General features: G+C 36.8%; 1 pseudogene; it reads left to right on the top strand.

Annotated features, from left to right (window-relative positions):
• The first annotated feature begins 4277 nt into the window (after positions 1–4277).
• The window catches only part of LOC149773021 (snake venom 5'-nucleotidase-like), a 31768-nt pseudogene continuing 10482 nt past the window's right edge, over positions 4278–25563 (top strand).

The raw sequence follows: 25563 nt of genomic DNA, 5'->3' as shown, positions 1-25563 counted from the left end.
TCAATTTCATTTTATTTATATGATTGATTTAATTGTTATATTTTACATACAAAGGCTCATTTTGTTCTTTTCTATATCTCGGGTCAGATCTTCTTTATTCATTCATTGATGTCATATTTTATAGTATTATTTACTAGAACCGTGTAATAACACCGTGGTCGATCATCTCCTAGATAACGATAACCGTAGCACCATACGGAGTGCGAAATCTCTCACATCATGCCACCACTACCTCCTGACATCTGAATACAACGCCTTCCAGTTTTTACTGTACTGGAAAATGTTACCTGACACGTACTGATAGAAAAGTGCGTTATAACCGGTTTGCTTGTGGTTATTCTTACACTCCTTGTTGAGAAGTACAGTTTGTATTTGGCAATGGCGCGTACCAAGCAAGGACAAAGCAAGTTTAAGTGAGAATTTTGGTGAGACGTTTATACACACAAACACCTTTTGTATATTTGATATTGTATTTAACCATACATTCTATCTCGACTTTATTTACTGCATGTATTAATCCCGGCTGGGATTAGCATGCAGCCGGCAGGACTGAGATATATACTTACCTCAGTTTAAACCTTTTGTTTTAAATCTTTTGCCTTAAGCTACCAACATAATACCAAAGAAACAACAAACATTGGCTTAAAGAGATTTACAAAAACCTATTTTTGAGACACATTGACCGCCTTAATTTCCCCAAAAACAAGATTGTTCTTAGCATAGCATAATTATAGTAGTGTGCGACCTTTCAGCCTTGACTTCAGCTCAAACGCCTACCCGGAAAACATAGAAGGAGGTACAATGCCAGCCAGGTCAGCGCCGCGGGGCTCTAGACTTGAGTAATATTTCCAAACCATGGTTGAGGACACGAGACTCATTGTTTGCCACCCCGAGGGAGTACAGACACTGGACTTCGGGATAACACAAACCATGCCGAGGCAAAGTGAGATACTAAAAGCACTAAACACCCTAGGAATCGACATAGGAAAAATAGACGCACTGTAAAATGGAGGGCTCAATAAACTAGTGTTATACCCTAAACAGAGAACCCCCCTAATAGAGACGGATACCCTACAGATCAAAGGAATGCTGGTTACGGTCACCAAAACACCACCATTTATAAGAGAAATCGAACCCAAAGCAACCGAAATACATATTATGGGTCTCCCACTTGAAGTTGATAACACGGAACTGGTGCAGAAGATTGAATAAAGTTCGGAACCAAAGTCATCACACACAAGATGGCTACTGTGTGGGGCTTTGCCCCTATCAAATCCGGGATACGCTTTATCTTCGTGAACAGAGAAGAGGCAAAGAGGATACCTATATATTTCCATGTATTAGGTTTTAGACTAAAAAGCTGGTATAAGGGCTGTGAAAAAGACAGAGCGTGCCCCTTATGCCATCAAACAGGGCATGGCCCCAGAGAATGCCCAGGAACAAGAGCAACAACAGAGATAAATGCAAATGAAACAACTTATGTAAGCAAAGTTACCGCAAATAAACAGATCGATCAGCAACAACAACAACAACAAAAAGAACATCAAGAACAAATACTCAGCTTAATCCGGCAGATAACAGAAGAAAAGCAAGCAGCGGAAGAAGATACCATACACTCACTCCCGGAAATTGACATTACAAATATTGGAGATGGCCAAAAAAAACTCGGAATGGGAAGAAATCTTGAGCCCGAACAGAACTGGAAAAAGCCACACACCTGCAAGGGAGAGTAATATACTCTCCAAAAATAGATTTGAAGGACTGGAAATAGAAACAACATAAGAAGAAGCAGAAAATGAAATGATGGGAATTAAACCATTGACGTCGACACCCCTATCCAGAAGAAACCTACAAAAGAGAAAAGCGGACTTCGTATCACCACAAGAGAAAAATACAACACCCATGAAAGAACCAACCGAGATAAGAAAAAGCACACCCAAAAAGATAAAGGAAGATGAAGACACAGATGAGGATGAAATGGGAACCGAAAATGAGAGCGAAAAGGAAAAAGACGTGACTAATGAAGAATAAGAAATAACAAAAATAGAGACAGAAATTGAAGCAGAAACAGAAACGGAATATGACAGCAAAGAAGGAACAAGAGAGACTGTAATAACAAGCGAACCAGATAGCACGCTACAAGAAACAAATCATACAATGATAACAGAAAATGAAACCTCGCCCAACTCTTCTGCTTCAAACACATGCATGATGCATGGTTGACGGGAGAGGCTGCAGTGAGACGGCATATGGTCAGAGTACCCCCCAAAGTGTCCACTGTGTAAGAAAGGCCCTTTTAGTAAAACACACACAATATTACAATGCATGCAAACCAAAAACAATAGAGAACAAGTTATAATAGAAATACAAAAAAATGAGACATACAAACCACAAAACCTTTTGTACCTTGATGGGAACTTTAACAAAAATACACTATACAAAATAACAAATTACAACTATGAAAGCATGTGGACAGATGATAACAATAGATAACAGATGATAATATCCCCTATGAGGAAAGTACAGATAAGGACGCCATGGGGCTATGCCACATGGCGCTACGCGAAGTGAACAGGCCCATGGAAGAGTCTGGAAAAGGAACCCTTATGGAAGGGATGACAAAAATATAGAAATAAGTGACACTTTTAACAATATAAATACATCACACTAGGTCCCCCCCCTTTTTATATAAAAAATACTAACCATAGTACAGCTCCATACTGTACTAAAAAGACAAAATATAATTAAAAATATTTTGAAACTTTGGCATAAACTTAAATAAAAGAGAACCTGCTCGAGATGGGAGACATACATAAAATAAAGAAAGTACAGACCCCACCTCGAGCACAGTTCAATCTTTCTCAATATACGAGAGCGACATATAGCGCACACATAAACCAGTAGGGTTTTAAAGTTATATACAGTATAACGCTACTCGCAGAAAATTCCAAATTAAAAGAACACTCCCGGTGTAATGTAAACACGGGAGAAAATAAGACAACTGGGAATAGATTTGACCCAATATGCTGTCCCCACAAGAAAACAAAAAATAGCAATCATAACACATAGCACACTCATATAGCAAACATGGGACATAGGCGACCCTAACAAGGTCGACAAAAATACAAGGGAAGGAACTCGGAGAGGGTAATGGAAATCACTCTCGGATGAACAACCCTATAGACACGCTAGGAAAAATTTTGAAATACCCCTTTCGAAATTACTAAATAATCTTAAATTCTAAATTTAAAAAAAAAAAACAGCAACCAAACAACACACCTTCGGGGGAAACATAAACACATAAACCCTTTACAACTTTTTGGCTAGATTGGGGGGGGGGATCTGTCTGGTGCACCCCCCCCCAAAAAAAAAACAAAATTAAAAGTACATGTATTTTTAATGTAGGCCTCTACGAGTCCAACACCCTCGAGTCCAATCCCACAACCATTCAAATTATAGTTAAGGTTTTGTGGTCTATTATTGCGGAATCTAGTAGCGAATGCCAGGTACTATTAGATACAGTAGAACTTGATGTGTATGCAAAACGACAAGAAGTAAAGCAGATGACACCTGATGCATATTGGTTGTTTGAACACAACATTATGAAAAGAGTTAATTTTTTAAAGAAAGAATTTGAAAATTATTTTAAAAACAGATCAAATAACCACATTGGGACTGTAAGAAGGAACCTCTGTCAGAAGTTAGCATTGGTATTGCCCTATAAATCACATGGGGGTGTGTGTCAAAAGTCGTAAAATGTATGAAATTATTCTATATAAAACATGTTTTGTTTATCAAAAAAAAATATGAAACTTTAAGTGCATGTTTTGCATAGTTGTATGAGTCTAACACCCACGAGTCCAGTCCCACAAGTTCTAAATAGGGAACAATTTAATGAAATGAAGACAAATAACGAAAGAAAAATATACGTGATTCAAAATAGACCTAATAAGCGACAGCGACGCTGATTTCTAGGACAAATATTTACTGTATCTGATTATGAATTAGTCTCGACTAACATAGCAGAGGAGACGGTGTTCTAATGAGGTTGAATGAACAGTTGAACTCCAGATGCATATACTATACAGGATTCAGGTCTGCCAACCGGTCAAAGGTCAAATTAAGGTAACAGAGCGTAAACAGGGGCAAGTTTAAAAGTTAAGGCATCAGAGTGTAAACAGGGGCAAGTATAAAACATCATGTTTGATCGGATGAGGTGAAGTATTCCTGTACTAGATACCGTACTCACGGTGTATCTTGGCGATTACTGGTAAATCATGGGCGTTTCAAAGACACACTTGTTGTTCTTTATTGCTGTCGTCGATCTAGTGTCCGTACGCTGTTTTAATCTGACTATACTTCATACAAACGATTTTCATGCTCATTTTGAACAGATCAACAAGTATTCTAGCGACTGTACAGTGGAACAGGCCCAGAAGGGAGAGTGTTTCGGTGGCATTGCACGAGAGGCGACAAAAGTTAAAGAAATCCGATACACACATCAAAATGTGATTCTCCTTGACGCCGGAGATCGGTTTACTGGAACCCTCTGGTTCTTGAAGTACAAGGGCTTCGCATCTGCGTACTTTATGAAAACATTACAGTATGATGCCATGGTAAGTTACTACTACTACTAATAATAATAATAACGTATTTAAAGAGGGGAGCATACTTACATTATGGCCGCATTAAAAGTTTATACGTAGAACACTCGTAAATTCATAAATTAAAACTCGTAATCCCAAATGACATTGACCTATACAATAGTAGAAAATGGTATTGTTAATTTAAAAGAATAAAATACGAGGACACTAATTCTGCTTCAACCTCCCTCCCATTTAATGATTGTTTGCTACGCAACTGATTTATATTATGGTACAAAAACATTGCATTTTCACGAATATCGAAGATACCAGTCAAACTATATGGGATTTTGTGTTGCAAGATGAACTATATATATAAAAATTATAAAATAAACAACACCAACATGTAGAATGTGTGACCGATTTCGCATTAATGCTTCATCAGACTGAAATCAAATTGAATTCAATATCACTTGTATCTTTATTTTATAATTTATCAAGAAAACCTTGACAACACCATGGCATCAACATATGATCCACGAATTAGCAATAGAACGACTTATTTAAGTGTGCATTATACGTAATACAAATATTGATACAACTGTTTATCTCCATTTAGTAATAAATATATATGGCGTTCTAAGACGTCTGCTATGAGTTGGGGTGGGGTGCTCCCAATATTTTTTAAAATTACTATGGAACTCCCACTCTGGCTCGTTTTTGTAGGAAGTGAAATTAGTGATAGAGAGAGGTAAAGCTCCGAGCCCCCAGTCAGCAATGCCGACAATTAAATTATTGAGAACACAAAGGTGAAATTCAAAAGAATAACAATTTAATACAATTTAAACCATATTAATTTCTCAACCAATCTTCTTCCTCTCGACCATGTAACAACCTATTTCATCACGTGATTATAGTGTGAGATTGCTTTCCCCTGTACTTGGTTTCTGCTCATCTGTGTTCTACTCTGCCAATTCCTTTGCTCCTTCCGGCGTTCTCCGTACTACGATTCTTCCTATACTCTACCCCTTATTGTCTACTTTTCTCCTCCTCCTCCTTCTCTCTCTCTCTCTATCTAGCTACTAGGCTTGTTCTCTGCCTACTGCCTTGTTCTATCCTGTCTCTCCTCTCTGAGACTCGGGACTTAACTACCAGGTAGTTCTGTCCCCAAAAGATTCCTTTACGAAGCTTTCTGTCCTTAGAATGTACTAAGGGTTTTCCCGCCAGTTCACGAGTGGCTTCCTCGGAAAAGATTGCTGCTTGACCGATACGATGGCTTACAATAACTAATCCGTTCCCAGCCCAAATGACCGTTACATTCTAGTTAGAATTGATGGCCCCACCCTACTTCAGTTCCGATTGGATATCAATTCTACCCCAGTCGGTCTAGTTTAACAGACGAGCCTCAGGCCATCTGTCAACGCGAAGAGATTTACACAGCAACAAGGGTCCTTTGTTCTAGAACAAAGCTTCCAACGTCTACATGTGAGTTTTGACACCCAACGAAGCGGAGCTCTTGTACAACCACGAAATGCTACGATAACCGCAGGGTTTACATATACACCGTTCCATTATATCGCGATTATAGCCGTGACGTTATTGGGGATAACCACAGGGGTGGGAGAGTCTCACTGGTTTTGTTGTCAGAATGACCATTGGCTTACTCCATGTTTGACGACTAAATGCATTCCAAATTTTACTGTCATGTTAATTTAGAATAAATGTTTCTAAAGAGAGATTTTAATGGTAGGGCTAATAACGTCAATTGATTTATGAGAAAAGACCAGTTTCGTTTCAAACAAATCGATTTTTGTTCCAACTACGTTTCTTTCAATAATAGAGCAAAACTTATTGACGAGTTTCTATTGCCTAAGCATCGAATAATACTAAGTGAAGGTGGTATCACTGAGGTGTTAAAATGTTGGGTTTCCGGTCTCTAAGCCTAACCCGACCGATGACATCACTGCTAGTTGCAAACAAACCTAGTTTCTCCCACCTCAGCAAGGTTATTCAAAGGTAATAACCGAGAATTTGACAGTACCGCAATGGCTAATTCACGGACAGGTAGTTTCTTTGTTTCAGAATCGGTCTAAAGTTGTAATATTATATAACACGTACTGAGATTACCCAAAGTACTTAAAATTACAAATTCTATCAGAAGACATTTATAAACATGAAGCTGAATTGTTGACAAATTTTCTCAGACAACGTGACATGCATCAGATCTGACTTCACATCACGAGGAAATAGTGGTTACATATCTTCACAAATGGCTCTACCCACCTTTCTAGCATTTTAAAACACGATACGTTAAATGAATTTTTCATTGGACAACTTACTGACGTGACTGCTTTTGTGATCTTCTTGGCGTAAATGTTCATCTCACTGTGTTATATTTTCGAACAATCTATGAGTGAGATTAGCAGCTGTAAAATTAGGACACTTACAGAAGGGACAATCCATTATCTATTATCAACACAGAGAAGAGAAAAAACCAAATAAATCTACTATCAACACAGACTAGCCAAGGAGTTACTGTATATAGTCACACTATTCCACTTTCACAAATATTCTTTAGTTTAGAGACAATGTCTATTGTTAGGGGAAAACAAACACACACACACACATGCACACACAAAGCCACACGCATACAATGAAGTGTTTACAGACAAACTTCCATTTTTTTACAATTCCTACAAACAAACACACAAAGACAGATAAATCGCTTGGCAACTTGAATTAGTCTCTTTTCTAGCGATCTCGTTAGCCCTGAGAAAAGCTGTTTTTCTCTAACTCAAAATAAACATGGTTAATGGTGAAATCTCCCTGGGCTGACACCACAGACATAACGGCGGCTCAAGTCATTGTCCCAATTGACTGTAGCTGCTGGGAGTGCAGAGGCAGCTTCAGTGGCCTCACCATCCTATGCTTCAGTTTGCGGGACCCTGAAGACTCTCTCCCTTATTATCCTTTGTCCTGCTTGCTGATGTGGCTGTGGAGGTGTCCTCACCTCAGGATTAACCTCACACAATGGCCTTAGTATGAGGTAAAGCAGGATCATTTTCTTCTATTTTTTTCTTTTTCCTCTCCTCCTCCTACTCTTCTCTCCTGGCTGATTCTTCTATGACCTCCATGGCCAGATCGTCAAGTATGTGCATGGCACACTCCATGTGCATTTGGAGTTTGAGTAATTTACTGATTCTGCTGATGTTGTCACTGTTGTTTCGTTGACGATGGTTAGCCAGACTTACTAACGCTCTGCTTTATATTCCTGAAATGCAGACGTGAAAAACATTCCCCTTACGCAAAAACTAACAATGCCCATACCACCATCAATAACATGGAACGTGCGGACTTAAAAGAAACACTCATGTTCACGTTTTTACCTAAAGACAAACACATACTATCATATAAGTCATAGAAACGAAGTGCTTATAGACACACTTTTCGTATCTACACACAAACACACACACACTATCTTACAAAGTGAAAGAAAAGAAGTGTTTATAGATACACTTCTATTTTTTATCTACACAATCACACACTATTTTACATAGTCAAAGAAACGAAGTTTTTATAGGCACACTTCTATGGTTTCATAGCACAGACAAACACAAAGACAGCCAAATAGTTTGTGGTAATTTGACTATTATCTCTTTTCTACAGTGCTGGGGTATTCCTGAAAGGGATGTTTTATTGGGGAGTTATGACAATCTCTTATCGTCTAGGACTGCGTCCCCGTTTGGCTGCAGGCTTTCCGACAGGATAGTGTCTGCTTCAACGGAAAGAGAAGGAGATCTCTTTTCGTGTCCACTTGACAGTCCACAAAACTTCAGTCTGGTTCCTGCGACTGCTGCTGCTGCTGCTGATCTCTCTGCTTCTGAAGTCTATACTTCTCCGTCCATTCTTCTTGTCCCTTCTTGCTTTCCTCTTCAAACACTTCTCCTATTAGGTCTTGAGCCGTATTCAACATCCTGACATTCTCTGTCTCATAAGGTTTGGGTATCAGGTTTTGCCTGACACGATGTGAATTCACGTGGGCTTCGTTCAACTTGGTTAGTCTTGAAGTCGTCTTCATAGGTGGACGAGTGAACATAGGATGGTCTGACTGGAGATCGCCTTGATTTATATGGTTGAAGCGCAAAAGCGATTGAAAACATCCCTGCTGTTTTTAGAGTCTGAACGTTATAGTTTATCTTATGGTGAGGGATAGAGAGAAGTCAATAAGCATGCATGGAAGTAAAAAAATTTAAAAATAAATCACCAACAATTTTCCAAACATAAATTTTTTATTCTACAAATCATTAACCAACACATCATATAACATCATTACAAGTTTTCAAATAACAAACTACTTTTGACAAGGTTGACAAAGTTGTGAAATTAAGTTAGACTTTGACTATTGAAAGTCATTGGGCCATTGACGTACACTACTTGTCCTACTTAAAGACACGATATATCCATAATGGTCACAAAACCATCGATCTACTTTTTCATCGTTTCTAGAAGAACCACGATAAAAAAGTCATTAATTGTTCAAAGGAATATTAAAAACTGCGTTGATGAAGAAAATACACACAATATTGTCCACACACCATGTATTCTGTGATTTGTAATTACACGTTGTTTAATCTTGTCGTCTGGGCATTTCTTCTCATAAAGACGATGATGTAGTTTTCCAAAGGCGGTAATCCATACGAATCAAAATACTCCACACACGCATCGTTGGGGAAGGTAGTCGACTGCCCAGTGGGTTCCTGGGAGATAACTGTCGTCCGTATTGATGACATAAGCTTGATGGTCATTAGGTTTGCGACGAGGCGGTTCATCTTTAGCGCACACAACAGGATTTCAAGAAGCAGTGTATAAACTGTTGCTCAAAAGGTAAAAAAGTTCCCAGGTATGCATTTTCTTTTGTTTTGTTGCTGGTCTCACAGGTAATAATTAGTCATCAATTCAGTTCTGACGTTTAGCTTGAAAATCTCTGTCAAGTCATTGTCTCTTCGCTTCGTTTCCATACTTTGGGCCAAGAGAGCTTGGATGCGATGGATCTCTAGAGCAGTCAATGGAGGGGATGAATGATCACGTAAGTCTTTATACCACTGATGCAACACTGGTTCTTCCGAAATGAGACCTGAATCGTCCTCTAGATGCTCGTCCAATTTTTATTCTTGAGTCATCACCATGCATTTATCGTGTTGAATTTGACTGGGATGATCGTTTGTGACATCCATAGCAATTTTTGTTGATACAGCCTGTAATGGTTTCTGCTAGGTCTTTGGCGAAACAGGGGACTAAATGTTGTTGTTGTTCTAGCCATCTATATATGACCGTCCCGTCTTCGTCTTTGTTGATGGGTTTTGATTAAACGATATTATTCCATTCCATTTCCAAAGATTCTCTACCATTCAAAGAGGTATTCCATAGCTTCCAGTCGTCTAGAATGACTTCTTTCATACTGTTGAGTTGTATCGTATTGTCAAATTTGGCATACAAAATGACGTTCACCGTCTTGGGCAGAGGATCTTTAAACTGAAGTTCCACACGATTTTGGCCTGATTGTATAGGGTGGAAATGTTCCTTGTCGCTGCCTTGGTCTGGAGTGAAATCAAAAGTTCATAAAGCGTAGTCTCCTGCATAATCGTCGTTAGAAATACCGTGCCTGTTGTTTTTCCGTTACTGACATGTAGCTTCGTACGGGAACAAGTACGATCTCAAGTAATTATTCTCGCCAAACTTAGGTTCGAAGGGTCACACAACGTCATGCCATCGCGACTGACGTCAGGAGCGGTGTCGTCCAGTAGCAAATATCTTGTCGTCGGGGTGCTCGTCTCTCCAGGCTACTAAATTATCTCCTTCGATGTTAGGGTGACGGTGACACAAGCGATCGATGTAGATGCAACTGTCCGTGTCAAAATAAGCACACGATCTTCTAACAGTTTTAAAGCTTCGTGCAAGGTTAAGCGAGCATGGGCTGTCACGTTGGCCGCAATGATGACATTTCCAAATTCGTCATCCTCTAGAAAGTCCAGTTCTTCTTTGTAATTGACTAAGATCAACGTTTCACGAAGAACGTCCACTTGTTTCATGTATTTGGTTTTGTCGTGAATCATCTGGAAGTAGCCTGAAAGATCGGACAAATACTATGTCTTGGGTAAACTCGGTTGTTGTGACATTTTTCCCCACAAACAGTACAACATCACTTTGGCAAAGGATCGTCGACCTTCGTTTTTCTCTACGTGGTCTAAAGTGATGCCTTTCTGTTCCAAGTATTTCTTTTGGTCCTCGAGTGGCCGTCATGTCGTTAGCGCGCAGGTCAAAAGCACGCCTACCAATGCGCGCCGATAAAAGCGTTCACCGACAAAAGCGCACAAGGCATACATTATAAAAGTTATTATGTCAAATAGATAAGTAAATATTCGCTATTTAAAAAATGTTTAATATTATTAATATGAGTTTCAGTGTATTATTTCTGTCACTGTTCAAAATGCAACGATATGCGCATAATCAAGACAAACAAACAAGGCAAAATGATTATAAAAATTGATATAATTTTCATTTTTTATATCTATAATTTTTCAAATTGCAACATTATGTGCGATTCCGCGCAGATATTCGATCAAGGGTACGTTACCATATTTTGGAACCAAAGCTAGCAGACGTCAGTTATGTCTGACATACTTTGATTTCGATGCCTCAGGCTGTCTAAATCCTGCTCGATATCCTTCGATCGTAATCTCAGCATGATCTTGCTTATTGCGAAAGTGGTCAACCAGCTTGTAGACAGACGGATGATGACAGTCTACTGTCTGTTGAAACGATCAATGCCATGTCTCAACCAAATTATTAGTGCGTGGTAACCTGTCGTTTACACGGTTGCGTATGTCCATAAATTAATAGGAAATCTCGTATTTCCTCTACGGTTTCTTCTTTGTCTTCCCACATAGTTGTCTTCCCAGTAATCTTTGATTGGTGTATGTTCCGGAGGGTTGCTTTCCACCAACTCATCAAGAGCGTCTGGAACATCTTCAACTGGAACAAAACTGAAGGCTAAAAACATTTCGACATACATGTGAACATGTACATCATCACGGTAAGCATCCGCTAAATGATATTCCTGTACTTTGCGCCACAAACATTGTTCTTGATGGAAGAAGCATCCTGATAACCGTGCTCCTGCGAAAATGGTTGCACGTGCGTTTAGACTAGCTTTATCGAAATCGGCCATAATGCTAGCAGGATTAAGACCAGGCTACAGTTCGAGAAGTTTCTGCATGTCGCGTTCATAGTCATGCTGTTTTCTCCTGCAGCAACACGTACAGGATAGGCCGAGTTGCTAATTAAAGCATGGATAGTGAATAGCTGAGTAAATGATGTCGGCGCAACTTAAAAAGTACCATCGATACATTAGTGATCATTTTGCTGTATAAGGATAAGTTTTTCAGTTGTTCCGAACATCAGAATGCGAATATCATCATCCGCACCCGAACCCTACAGAAGCAAATGAGTGTCTCTTGCAGATTTTTGCAGAGATTATAGAATGGCAATATCGTTTTACGAAATTATGTTGGCGTATGGAAGATGTTTTTTTTTTCTTCGTCGTTCGATCGCACTCTGTGAAGCCGTATACGATGGCAACATACTCGCTGTCTGCAACGAAATTCCGAGATAGCTTTGCATGATTATTTCCATTGGTCTCTCGGCGGTATTTATTGCTCTTCAAAGGATCTCTGCTACTGTCTTCTTCGCTTCGTTGCTGTCCGGATCTGGAGCATGGTTGAATGAAAAAAGCGTGTTCTGCTTTTTCTGCTGTTGCAAAAATTTCCCAAATTCTTCTTTCTGCCTCTGTTTAAAATCCTCGACGTGTGGTACGGAGGGAGAAGGCGGCAAAGTTGCTGTTACAGGAACAAATTCTTGTGAAGTAGAGAAAAAATCCATTAAATCCCAATTAAAATCGGTCTCTTCTGGAAGTAGGACCGTGTTTACTTTGGTAGCCAATGCTATGCCATCACTTCTCGTCGTTACACCCGGTGCATCCCATTTCATCATCTTCTTAGTTTCCGTCATGTTCTAACATTGTCGCATTGATTCACTGTAGACAGACGCTAGCGCATCTATATAAGGAATGTTATATCACAGGTAGCTCTCTTCGGATTGGAAGACAGACTCCGCACTCTGACTAAATTTTTTAACCCGTCTGTTTGGGTTGGTGAAAGAACTCAATCTGTTTCGATCCGCTCTTCCACAATAGATAACCGCAGTTCACTTCATTCACTTCACATGTTCTCTTCACAAGATGTCGACAACTTAGAATCGTGTACCCTCGTATCGTCTATACTGTTCAACTCGCACTATCCCATGTTTGTCAAATCATCATGGGCTATCACCCAAATCATAGAGATAGCCCTTTGAAAAAGAAGGATCTATGTGAAGAGACATGGCTGTCTGAAGAGAGTCTTAATCTACAGACCAGAGGCCAGACGATGTTTGAAGAAGAAAAGAAGATCCGTGAGATGCCCTCTATGTTAACTGAATGGTGTTAACATAAAATCCCAAATGCTTTTTTCAGGGCCACTCCAATGCTTCGAAAAGACAGTTTTTTTTTATTGACATATTAGTGTATTCGTTTTTTTTTGGTTTGTTTGTTTGTCTATGTTTATAAAGTTATATGTTCCGCCTCGCCAGGCGTTATATAAAATTATATGTCTCGCCAAGCGTTATAGCATTTTTCCGCTGTCCTGCTTCGCCGGATTGAGGTCAGCTACTTGTAACATTGTTGCCAGTGTCCATTACCATGACATCATCCTGTTCCGTTTCCCATGACGCTAAACAGGCCCAATCCGTTGTTAAAATTCCCTTGACGCTGTATACGGCCACCTATGTTAAAATTCCCCTGTTAAATTCCCTTTGACCCTAGGGTACATCCAGCCGATCTAACACTAAAGTCCCCTTCACACTATAATGCACCCATACACTACTAATATGACTCATAGGCAGTATCTGCAAGTCACCTCTCGTATTAATTTTCCATTCTATGTTCCGGTATGTTTTTTGCTATCATTCCGGATTCCGCTACTCATTTCATATCTTGGTCAAGTTTTATGTTAGTCCCTTTTTAATGTAGGCTGATTATGTTATCTCATTTCGTCCAAAAATTTGTTCTAAAAAAAATAAAAGGCCAAACGGCAAACAAAGAGTAAAAATAATATATAAAGATTTATTCTCCATATATGACGGTGTGTCCGTGTTTGCACGTGTTCTGTTATTGTGTGGGGAAGCCATGCTAGTGGTATGTACATGTCTCCCCTTGTCTGGCTGTTTGAGTACCCATGTGCTGTGCACCAGTGTTTTATCTGGCTCCTCCTCATGTCTGTCTGCTTCGCGTAGCGCCATGTGATAGAGCCCCGTGGTATCTACGCTCAATACTTATTTCGGCACACAGGACCCTTGTTCCCGTCTGGAAGACTTCTTGTACCTAGATTGTAGTTGTTAAAGTAGTGTTACTTGAAAGTGAGTTTCCCTTATGTATGTGGTGAATATTAGGTATTCGTATACACTTTGTTTTCCTTCATCAAGCCTGTGAAGCCTGGGAAATGGGAGAGAGGAGCACACCAGCCAGAGCACAGTCTGGAACCACAGCCTAGGCAGGGCGGTGTACCACAGTGGTCTTCTTCCTGCAGGGTTTGGGAGGAAATTGTTGTTCCTTGAGTAATCTACCTCTTTATCCTGATAACCTGCCTGCATTTCAACATTGTTGTAATTACATGATCTATAAATGTTTGGATTTTATTTCTATCTGAAATTTGGTCTAAATACAATATATTATTATCATGGTACCTTACGTTCTGGCCGATTAAGTTCTTTAAACGTTCCCTTTTTGCTCTATTTTCATCACACTGGGTGATTACGTACTTTTGTGTGTAAGATTTGCTCTCCTGCATTGTGGGCAGTTTCGGATCTTTTTTTTTATCATGTGTCGATTCAGCACCACTTCTCCCGTAAGAAATGTGTCGTGCATGTATTTCAAGAACATACTTTGGCTCTTTAGAGGTTTAACCCCCAACTACTCTCCTCACACTTCCACCCATTTTATCTGCCCATTCTTTTGTTCGACTTTCATTAGCATATTCTTTGTTGAGTCTTCTCTAACCAATTCGTACGTTTCTTTTTCTTCAGTTTCCCACTCGTGTTTTTTGTCCCTATACTTTAATAATAATATTTTTTTTAAAATCTGTACATCTTGGGTGCCTCTAGTTGTTTAACTAAATTATCATTTCTCTGAATGTCTGCATTGTTTCTCAGCGTAAATCCAAAACCAAGAGATATATAAACTTCCCATGCAAATGCTCGTTTGCTTTTATTAGCTTTGTTCTATTTAGTATGATTACGAATTTTGTATAGAGTAGATTTGAAATGTTTATCCCTCTCTGTTCTTTGTCTCTGAAAAGGTATTCTGTTGGTAAATAATGTAATGCTCCGTTCCATAAATAATGGATACTTGGCTTATCCAAATCTTCAATTTGTTTGTTTTTGATATCAATTGATTTCATTTCATAGTTAGCGTTACTATACACGTATGTTTCTGCCACTTAGGCACTATCCGTTATGCTGAGCAGCGCATACACCCAGATGTCCATGTTCACTTTTTCCTGTCCATGTTTATGTAATTCTCTAAGCTGCCTTGTGCCCTAAGATTATACCTAGGACCTTGACCTTGCCCTTAATAGGATAGGTGGGGAAGAGTGAGTCCTGTGTGATTCCCCTTCGAGTTTACTATTAGTAAGATTTCGGGGTTTTTTTTCGTGATTAATTCTATATCTCGAGGCCTTTCTGAAAGTTTCAAATTCAATTTGTAGGTGTTTAAAGGAAATTTACATCAGATATGAAATCAGTAAAGTCATCACCATGTTTAAGCATTTCAAACTTTTTAGTTCATATTTCAAATATGGTATGGGTATTTCTGCGATGTTTTGGATGCCTCTTATATTTTGGCATATACTTTATATTGCTATTATGTATAATAGCAAGGACAGACGGCATACATGCCTTACTGATTGTTCAACGTTGTATATCAAATTTCTTTGTTACCGCTCCATTCACGTGTTCGTTTGAAAAAATTTCATTATACAAGATTTGGTCCAATTTTGGAGAAAAACATTCGGAAATCAAATTTCTCTAATAACATTTCTAGGTACTTATGTTCTATTCTGTCAATGGCTTTTTCCGGGTCAAAAAGTACCATAGCACATTTATGACCAGTTATTTTTAAATAGTCTATCACGGTCTGTATACTGGGGATGTTGTTTTGAATAGCCCTCCCTTTTTCCCCGCAACTTTGGTTAACATTTATTATTGTTTAAATGGTTTGTTTGTCCAGTTAGATATAACTCTACTGAGAATTTATTAGTCCACATTTAGCAAGGAGATGGCTCTCCAGATTTTCAACTAATCCATATCCACCTTTCTCTTATATAATATTGATATTAAATCCTTTCTCACTGATTTCGTCACCCCCCTCCTCAAATGCAGTTGTATAGGGATTCCAATATTGGTATTGGTTCCCTATTTAACTTTATATACAAACTACAATTAGTCTGTCTATCCCTCTGCGAATTTCCTTTCGCGAGAGAGGTTATTTTTTCTTCTTCTATCTCTGTACTTCTAATAAAATCTTCGCATTGTTCCTTCTGCTCTTTTAGATCTTTCCCCTCATTCTACCCCTTGCATATAAATATTTGCCTCCTCCGTATCGATGTTCTGCTAGGCATATATGTTCTCATAGTATTTCCTTATACAGATTAGATCACATAGGTATATATGTATATGGATGTCATGTATATTTAATTTAAATGCTTGTCTGTTAGTTTGAATTTTTAAAAATTATTTCATCACATGTTATTGTGATGTAACATTGTTTAATGGACTTGACCTTGTCATAATTTAGTTTATTTCTGCTTGACCTGATTGACTTTTTTATTTTAAATTTCATTAATGTAAACAACTAAAAATAGCTTCATTATACTCTATGTGTATGAGCTTATTAGCCAAATCATTATTCAGGTAAACAAGAAGTGGTAAATATGTTCATCAAGGTCAGGGACCGTGTGAATTTAATAGGTTATTGTGTTGTTAGTAAACAAGGCTCATTAAGATCATTCTAAGAAGGTTTTTTCCATTAGGTAATGGTTGTTTTTAGAAAATGCTAATGTGACCTGAAGTCAAGTAGACAAGTATATTATCTTGTGACTGAACATTTTCCCAGTTGTGCTTTAACAACTAGCACTATAAGTTGTATGATGTTGTGTCCAGTTTGGGCTGAATTTTATTTTCTTCAAAAGTATTGAATTCAAGTTATTATTTTCTCTGGAAATACAAAAGTGCTCTGACAAAATTCTTAAAGACATTCATTTGAATGTATACTGAATTCAAACCTGGAATAATATTTCTGTTATTCAACAAGAGACTGTTGACACATTAGCACTTCGCTGACCATAACAGACACGTCTTTCCTTCAAATTTGGTTATCATCGGGACTTGAAATTCAGTTAAATTCAGGACTTTTATTACTAGGACTTGTATCTTTAATTTTTGGATTATAAATTGGATTTAATTCGCAATACCGTACGTTCGTTTATCTCATTTTTCATTTTGCATTCTAGGGAAATAAATTATTTGTTAAATTTTACAAGGCTTGTTGTCTTCACTCTTTTATGTTACTTATTTTAAGAGCATAGACTTGTTACATAGGTCATTTATAGGTAATTTTTAAAAGCAGTACTCTCTCATCGGACTTTCTCATACTAGTACTGGACTAAATGTTAATTGGTTTCTTTTGAAGAAATAACTTAGCAACACGTGAAGATGGTTGAACACGTGTCACATTGGGATAAATAAGGATCTTGATAAGAGTTTTGCGTTGTAATAGTCTTTTGTCAAAGGTTCCCTTCCTTTTTGCGTCGGAATTTAACAATTCACAGCAAAGCAGACGATATCGTCAAATTTCTTTGCATGTAATATGAACAGCAAATTGATCGTGTTTGACGTATCGTTATTTTTTGTAACTTATTTTACACAAATAGCCGCTGTTGAAAGTGGCTCCCGGTCCGAATAGAGGACACTCAGTTTTACTTTTGACCTGAATTAAGCCCTGAATATCACTGGATATTATGGTGACACCCCATAGCCCATCCTGACATGTCTTGCTTGTTAGGACTTAGAGATGACACATCGTTCTTCCTGAAGTTATGATTTGGTATCATATGTTTTATTTCTCTCTCTCTCTCTCTCTCTCTCTCTCTCTTTATATATATATATATATATATATATATATATATATATATATATATATATATATATATATATATATATATATATATATATATATATATATATATATGTATAGTTGTGATAAAAGAATAATAAATACATATCATAGCTTTTCCTTATTACATGTTTGTCGAGGTTGTTTTTTGTTTTGTCCTGTCATATTTGATAGTTATCTTATCCCTTGTTTGTATTGACCATGGGTTTCGTACTCCCATCTCATTAGGCACTGAAAATCCAGCAAATCCGTTTCCTTTGTCCGGCGTTCCCTTTTTGTTAAATGGTTTTGTAGTAACTGTTGCCAAAGTCAGTTTCCTTTTGTCCTCTTTTGTGGCGATATAGAGTTTGCAACGTTGTTTGTGAATCCCGTTGTAAGAAGACTGACACTGGCAAGATCAAATTTAGCTTTTATTCTATCGGTAAATTATTTGAAGAGATACAATAATGTTCAAAGGATGAAATTTAAAAAAAGGTGTCTTCATGCTTGTGTCGTTGTTTAGTGGCTTCTTGTTATTTTCCTATAGGGGTATTATAAATTGGGTTTTTAATCTGTGAAGTTGTCTACGATTTAGCGTAGGCAATCTTTATTAGTTACTATGGTTGTATTATGTATTGATGTTTTAATCTATATAGTTGTTTACGATAAATAGTCGCTAAAATAGGTCATGGAACTTAATTGTTCGCAAAATAAATACATAAATGTCTATTGCATACGCATTTGTTAATTATTTGTAGCAAACGTATTAAAAATAATTGTATGCATGGAGTCAGGAGGGGGAAGGTTCCTGTGAAGGTAACTCTACCTGTTGGGAGAGTGTGCCTCTTCGCTTTTGCTATGTTTCTGCTGTGAAGATACGTGTGTTGTTTTATAGATGCCCTGGTAGCGAAAAGTGGTTTATCGGGTTTTTCGGATGGTTGAAAACATTGTCACGCTTTGGTTTTATGGTGGATAGGTAAAGAAGATTTAGAGTCAGATTTCCGTTCTTAACTCAGTAATCTTCGCTAACAAGGGTTTCCGATATATTGACCCTATTTACACCTTGGCGGATCGAAGAGATATTTCAATGCTTTGTCCCAGCGACATCTGTTGGATTTCATGATTTGCTTTCTTTAATATGTAATGCCAGCTAACCAGCAGAGTGCCACATAGGTACATTGTATATCAGCCGAAAATGTTGGAGGCAATTTACTTCAAAAGGACATATTGAACGTTTAACATCGAAAGTATGACTATGTACTAGAGAGAAGCCATTATATATGAATTTGCTTATTTATGTGTACATTCTATTTATGTGCTCTCTATCCGCCAAGGTGTAGATTATGTTAACATATCGAAACCCTGGCTAGCGAAGATGGAATCCAGTAGGTGTTCAGGAGATTTTGACATATATTGCTGTAATTCTGAGATGTCCGGAAAATTTGGTTTTTACATTTTGCAAATATTATATAGTTAAAATCTGTAATTTATAAATGTGTTTAAAACTTTACCTTCTGCAGGTTATTTATTAATAATCCGCTATGTATTTAGTAGAGTCTTCCTTTATCTCCGTTCACTTCTATGTAGCTATAGCTTAATTGTTTAAAAAAAGATCCCTTTTAGGTTGCAATACATGTTCTTTTTCATTTAGTCAGCAAAGGGTTTCGTCTATTCTGGTTTGACTCCGCTTGCTATAATAGCCATTAGTGCATCTTCACTTAAAGGGTTCTTCGCACAGAAATTTATTCTTTGAGTTTCTTTATCAGATCTGACATTATTATTGGTTCTGGAGTAATTTTTATCTTTTATTTTTCCCTGTTTTTTCGTTATATTCCAGTTTTGTTTCAGTTTTATGTTTCTATTTTCTTTTTTTCTTCTTTCTTCTTTCTTTCATTCCTTCTTTCCTATTTTCTCTTTGTATTCTTTCGTTCTCTTCATGTATTTTTTCCTCTGCTGGCTGCTTGTATTATTCTGTTTCTGCTTCTCTTCTTGTATTCTTTCATTCTCTTTGTTTTTTATGTTTGTGTTCGTATTTTCTCTCTTTTTGCTTTCTTTCCTTCTCTGCTTGTTGTTTTTTCTCTGCCTGCTATACTTTATTTTTCTTCTGTCATTCTTTCCATCTCTTCTATATGTATTTCATCATCTTATATTTTCGGTGTAGTCCTTTATTGGCTGTTGTGACTTCCTTTCCAAAATCTGTTTTTTGTTCTCGTTTATTTTTGTTTACAGATGCTTCGGTCAAGGCCGGTATTTACGCTTTTGTTACATTTTCTGTGATATATGCATGCGATTACTTTGAAACCATGCCTGTAGAAGAAAGTTGCCAATTTTCGTTTGTCCAGGACTCGTACTCCTGGCAAGATTCCATCGTAGTCCTTGTATTTAGTCATATCACTATTTTGCACTTCTTATAAAAAAAAAGCAAATCCCCACAACTGATCTGTGACCTAATTCTGCAGGTGTTCATTAGTACACTTGAAGATGGTTTTCTACCCATCACATGTCATGATTATATACTCAGCAATTTCAAAGAGACACTTAAGGGATCAACACAACAACGTCAACTACTACTACTACACTAACAACACTTTTAGGAACATCGTATGTCAATTAATACCTATGTCTCATATACGCATTGCAGGCGGGACAAACACTCGAGTCCAAGTCGTGGATCGGAGTTTTCCTACCTGTTTTAATCGTCACCGATATTTTCGATTTTAGAAAATACAAAATACTTATTACTTTATGTTGTACAGTGCATTGGTAACCACGAGTTCGATCTTAAAGTTCCCGGACTGGTCGATTTCCTGAAGAACATAACGATTCCCGTTGTCAGTAGTAACATTGACGTGGGCGATGAACCTCGTTTACAGGGAATTTTCAACAAATCAATCATTCTGAACGTAAATGGCACAAAGATAGGAATTGTGGGATATATCACTGAAGAAACTGGTTCTCTTTCCGAAGCAGGTAATTCTACTTTTTGAAGTTGTCGAATTGGACAAAAGGGAAATTTCCATTTGGGTGATACCTTTCATCCCTTTCATACGTAATGTGCATGATATACAGTGTCTTCATTTATGTAAATAATTCAATGATACACATTGACAATGAAATCATCCAGACTGGTTCTTTTCCTATTTTGAGGCCAACCATGAGGCAAGCGATGAAGTTATTTGAAATATTTTAGAACTTTAATAAAGAGACAAATAATTTTTGTTTGATTTATATGTATGTTAAAACGAATAAACTTTAAGAGAACTGTGCACCTTATAGTGTTCATGGTGTACGTACATACATTTATGCAACGATAGATAGATAGATAGATAGATAGATAGAAGATAGATAGAAAGAAAGATGGATGGATGGAGGGATAAATATACAGACAGATAGATACACACACACACACACACACACACACACACACACACACATATATATATATATATATATATATATATATAGAGAGAGAGAGAGAGAGAGAGAGAGAGAAAGAGATAGATAGATAGATAGATAGATAGATAGATAGATAGATAAAAGTATATTATATAAATCATACAATTTAATATTAACTTAAAATAAACAAATTATAGATTTATTTTCTGGTCTCAGGTTCCACTCCCACTGTGAAGTTTGTTGATCTTTTGAAAATGCAACCATCGCCTAAAAATAAACTTTTCGATGAATACTGACTAATGTAAACAAATGAGTTTCTCTTTTTTCCTGGCCTCAGGTCCCACTGTGAAGTTTCTTGATCCGATTCAGAGCGTTCAAAAAGAGGTTCAAAAACTGCAAGCGGCTGGCATTTCAATTATTATTGGACTGAGCCACGCCGGATATGGCAACGATCAGAAAGTTGCTTGTGAGGTTGACGGCCTTGACGTTATAGTTGGAGGTCATACTCACAGCTTTCTCTATACAGGTACGCGCTAAGCATAGTATTGTTTTAACTGACATTAACATAATTAATTTTAATATCAATAAGAATACGAGAGGGTTTACGACTAACATTTCGCATGACAAGACGATTGAGAGCAGAAATAAAAAAGTACTAATTCCAGCCAATGTATTGATACGTAAGAAATAACGTGTACACCAAATGAACGTATTTTGTTTTTAAATAAAAGGTATGCAAGAGCTATAATCAATGGCGTAGTAACAACCCATACAACCCCCGCAACTGTGGGGATGCATGGGTGCCGGACACGAGCCTGGTGGGGGCCCAAAATTACCACCATACACATTTGTCTTTTCACCGTCAGGGTCCCTTGAATTAAGTTTTGCTGCAAGCCAAATCATTTCATGCCCCTCCAATTGCTGTAATGACGTCTCATTAAAATGATAAACGTAATGAAGAAACACTTTTTTATTTTATTAAAATATATAACACTTTTTATATTATAACTCCAAGTATCCGTTTAGATTTTCCAAATAAAACAAAAAACCTTTATTATTTGAGATGTGGAATGAAAATGAGTCTAGATTAATGGCGCCAATTATCTTTCTATTTACACTTCTAATTTAGGGCCACAACCGTCCAATGAGGAAATCGAGGGTCCATATCCGACCATTGTCACTACAAACAATGGCCGGAGAGTTTTGGTGGTCACTGCTTATGCTTGGTCCAAATATCTGGGGTACCTTAATGTGCTGTTTGACGACAGTGGAGAAGTTTCCAGTTGGAACGGGAATCCGATATTACTAGACAAGACTGTCCCACAAGGTAACGACAATACAGTTTCCTCAGTGGTCATACACGTTAATCAGATATGTTTTAAGACTCGATATAACTACCAAGTGGCTGCATTTCATCGACAGTCATGTAATAGTATAACAAATATAGTTAAAATTTATCCATTACTTATGCATGCTCTAGTACTAAAACTTCTCCAGTCAGAGTAAGAACAGGTTACACATATTTAAGAAATACGTTCATCTATTAAATTTTTAAAAAATTATATTATTGCTCTGCACAGAATTAATGACTTGCTAGATTGAACTGAACCTTATATTACTACATTGCACGTTATCTTACTATTTTGCACCTTGAAAGGCAAAGTCCGCATCTTCAGATCATGTGAAAATGTAATACTCCCAAAAGGAAATATACATAATCATCGCTTAATGCACGAGTACATCACGGTCACAGTTTAGCTTTAAATCATACATTGAAAGAAACTGTACATATACTAATACATACCTACATACATATATGTCCTTTTATTGTCCTATCTGGTCGAGGATAACCCTGGCATCTATAGCTTATAGAAACAAAAACCAACATGTCCCGAATTTATATGCCATGTTGTCGCATACTTATTTAATTGGAAATCTTATATATGCTGTTTCATTCGATTCGAACGTTGGTCCCTATTCCTTTATTGCGGACCTAAACATTTACGTATCGCACATCTGATATATATATATATATATATATATATATATATATATATATATATATATATATATATATATATATATATATATATATATATATATGTCTAGTCATGAAGTCAATAATGTGTGCAAAAGTGTTGTTAAAACCAGAAACAAAACAAATATCATTGTTAGCATATTCGATACATGTAAAGTATGTGATCGGAACAGGAACAGTATAATGATTATTCCTATCACTTTGGAAACAATGGATGAAAAACAAGTGAATAACAGAGCGCATACAAAGTTTCGCTAAGCGATTTTAAGCTTTTTCAAGTCAGGATAAACGTCTTGATGTGGTGCTTATAAAATACCATCCATATATCTAAAACAATCCAATTAGTTTAAACTAGAGACTACAGTACACACTTTATTACAGTTTTGTTTTAGAGTCTCTTATCAATTACATTAAAATGTTCAGCTGGCAAAAACCGTGGTTTAAAGAACCTGTTGCACTTTGTTAACGATTGAACTGTGACTTACACATTACAGGAATTGTTTAGGCAGCCGAATTAACCATGGTATATATGTATACATATGCAAAGCTAATTATCTTTTCTTTTTCTAAAATAAAAAATAGTTTTCTTTTAAGCTATTGAATAACTTCCTTAACTTGTGAATGGCTATTGGGAACAAGTTGCTTAATATATTAAATCCAATTCCAGGTGGAATATTTTATGTGTCGCTCGCCATTCAAATTCATCATCTCAATAAAGTGCTTATATATATATAAAGTTGCATCGATTTAATTTTAATTCTAATCCATTTTCTTCATAACTGAATCCTATCATCCGTTGGCATACTTTCTTGGCTTCATTATTCCACATTTTATACATATCAAGTTGATGTTGTTCGTAGAATAATTTTGGTTATATATATATATATATATATATATATATATATATATATATATATATATATATATATATATATATATATATATATATATATATATATATATATTAGGGACTAACTCACAAAGAATTGTATTATATAACGAATGTTTAATCATGTTATAAAATTTGCCACCTTCATCACTACTCACTGTATTATTCATATTCTCTTCGACACAATTCTTAGCTATATATATATATATATGTGTGTGTGTGTGTGTGTGTGTGTGTGTGTTGTGTATTTATATACAGTTATGAAGAAAATGGAATAGAATTAAAATGAAATATATCGGAACTTCATATATATGAAGGTCCGATATATTTAATTTTAATTCTAATCCATTTTCTTCATAACTGTATTCTTCCTTGTCATTGAACTCCTATCATCCGTTGGCATACTTTCTTGGCTTCATTATACCACATTTTTACAAAGTTATGTTTAATCATGTCATAAAATTTGCCATCTTTATCACCACTCACTGTATTATTATGAAACATCGAATTCGGAAAGGACGATTGCATTATATTCTCATTGACACGATGCTCATCGTCCACGTTCACACATTAAATGGCATGCTGCTTTGATTTCAGACACCAGTTGTTCTAAAGTACTATACATATCTGGGGAGTTCGAAATGTCGTCGATATTTATTGCAATATACATTGGGATGCAATTATCTTGATATATTTTGCATACTTTACTCTCTGAATTGATGAGGCTTTTTTGGGTTCTTTTTCTGTTTGCAGACAACGATATATTAGCTGAAGTAAAGGAATTGCAGAAACCCTTAGAAGCCCAAAAGCGTGAAGTTGTTGGTCATACGTCTGTCCTTCTGGAGGGTGAAACGTATTGGTGCAGGATCCGGGAGTGCAATCTAGGTACTTATCTAAATTTACATCCACTTAGCACTTTGGAGCTTCTTCATATATTGCAAGGATGCATTTGCCTACAATTCGTGATTTTCTTTACATCATTCGTATGCATTTTCCGCAGATAGTAAAAACTTATAAATTGCCATAAAATACTTTGGAAATATTTTCGTGAATTCTGTAAATGTTACCGGTTTCTGGCTAAACCTCTTTAGAAGTGAACAATGTTTGAAAGTACAGAACACGTTTTGATCAGAAAGCGTCCGCTATAAAGCGCTTTTCCTGAATAGTCACGTATCCTTAGCTCTGCTGTATCAACAGACGGCAAAACAAAATGATACAATATTGAAGTTATATTTTTCTGTGTATATTTAAACTCTAGACAAACGATATGCAGAAACAAACCAGAAAAGATTTGCTTATTTAAAAGAAAGGAAAAGGACTTAACTTGATAACGACAGGTTAAAAATTCGGTGAAAAT

The sequence above is a fragment of the Sinohyriopsis cumingii genome, unplaced genomic scaffold (genome assembly GCF_028554795.1).
Source record: "Sinohyriopsis cumingii isolate HCF-2022 unplaced genomic scaffold, ASM2855479v2 utg000913l, whole genome shotgun sequence".
Classification (NCBI taxonomy): Eukaryota; Metazoa; Mollusca; class Bivalvia; order Unionida; family Unionidae; genus Sinohyriopsis; species Sinohyriopsis cumingii.
The sequence above is the reverse complement of the archived record's forward strand: the minus strand, read 5'-3'. Positions and strand labels throughout refer to the sequence as shown.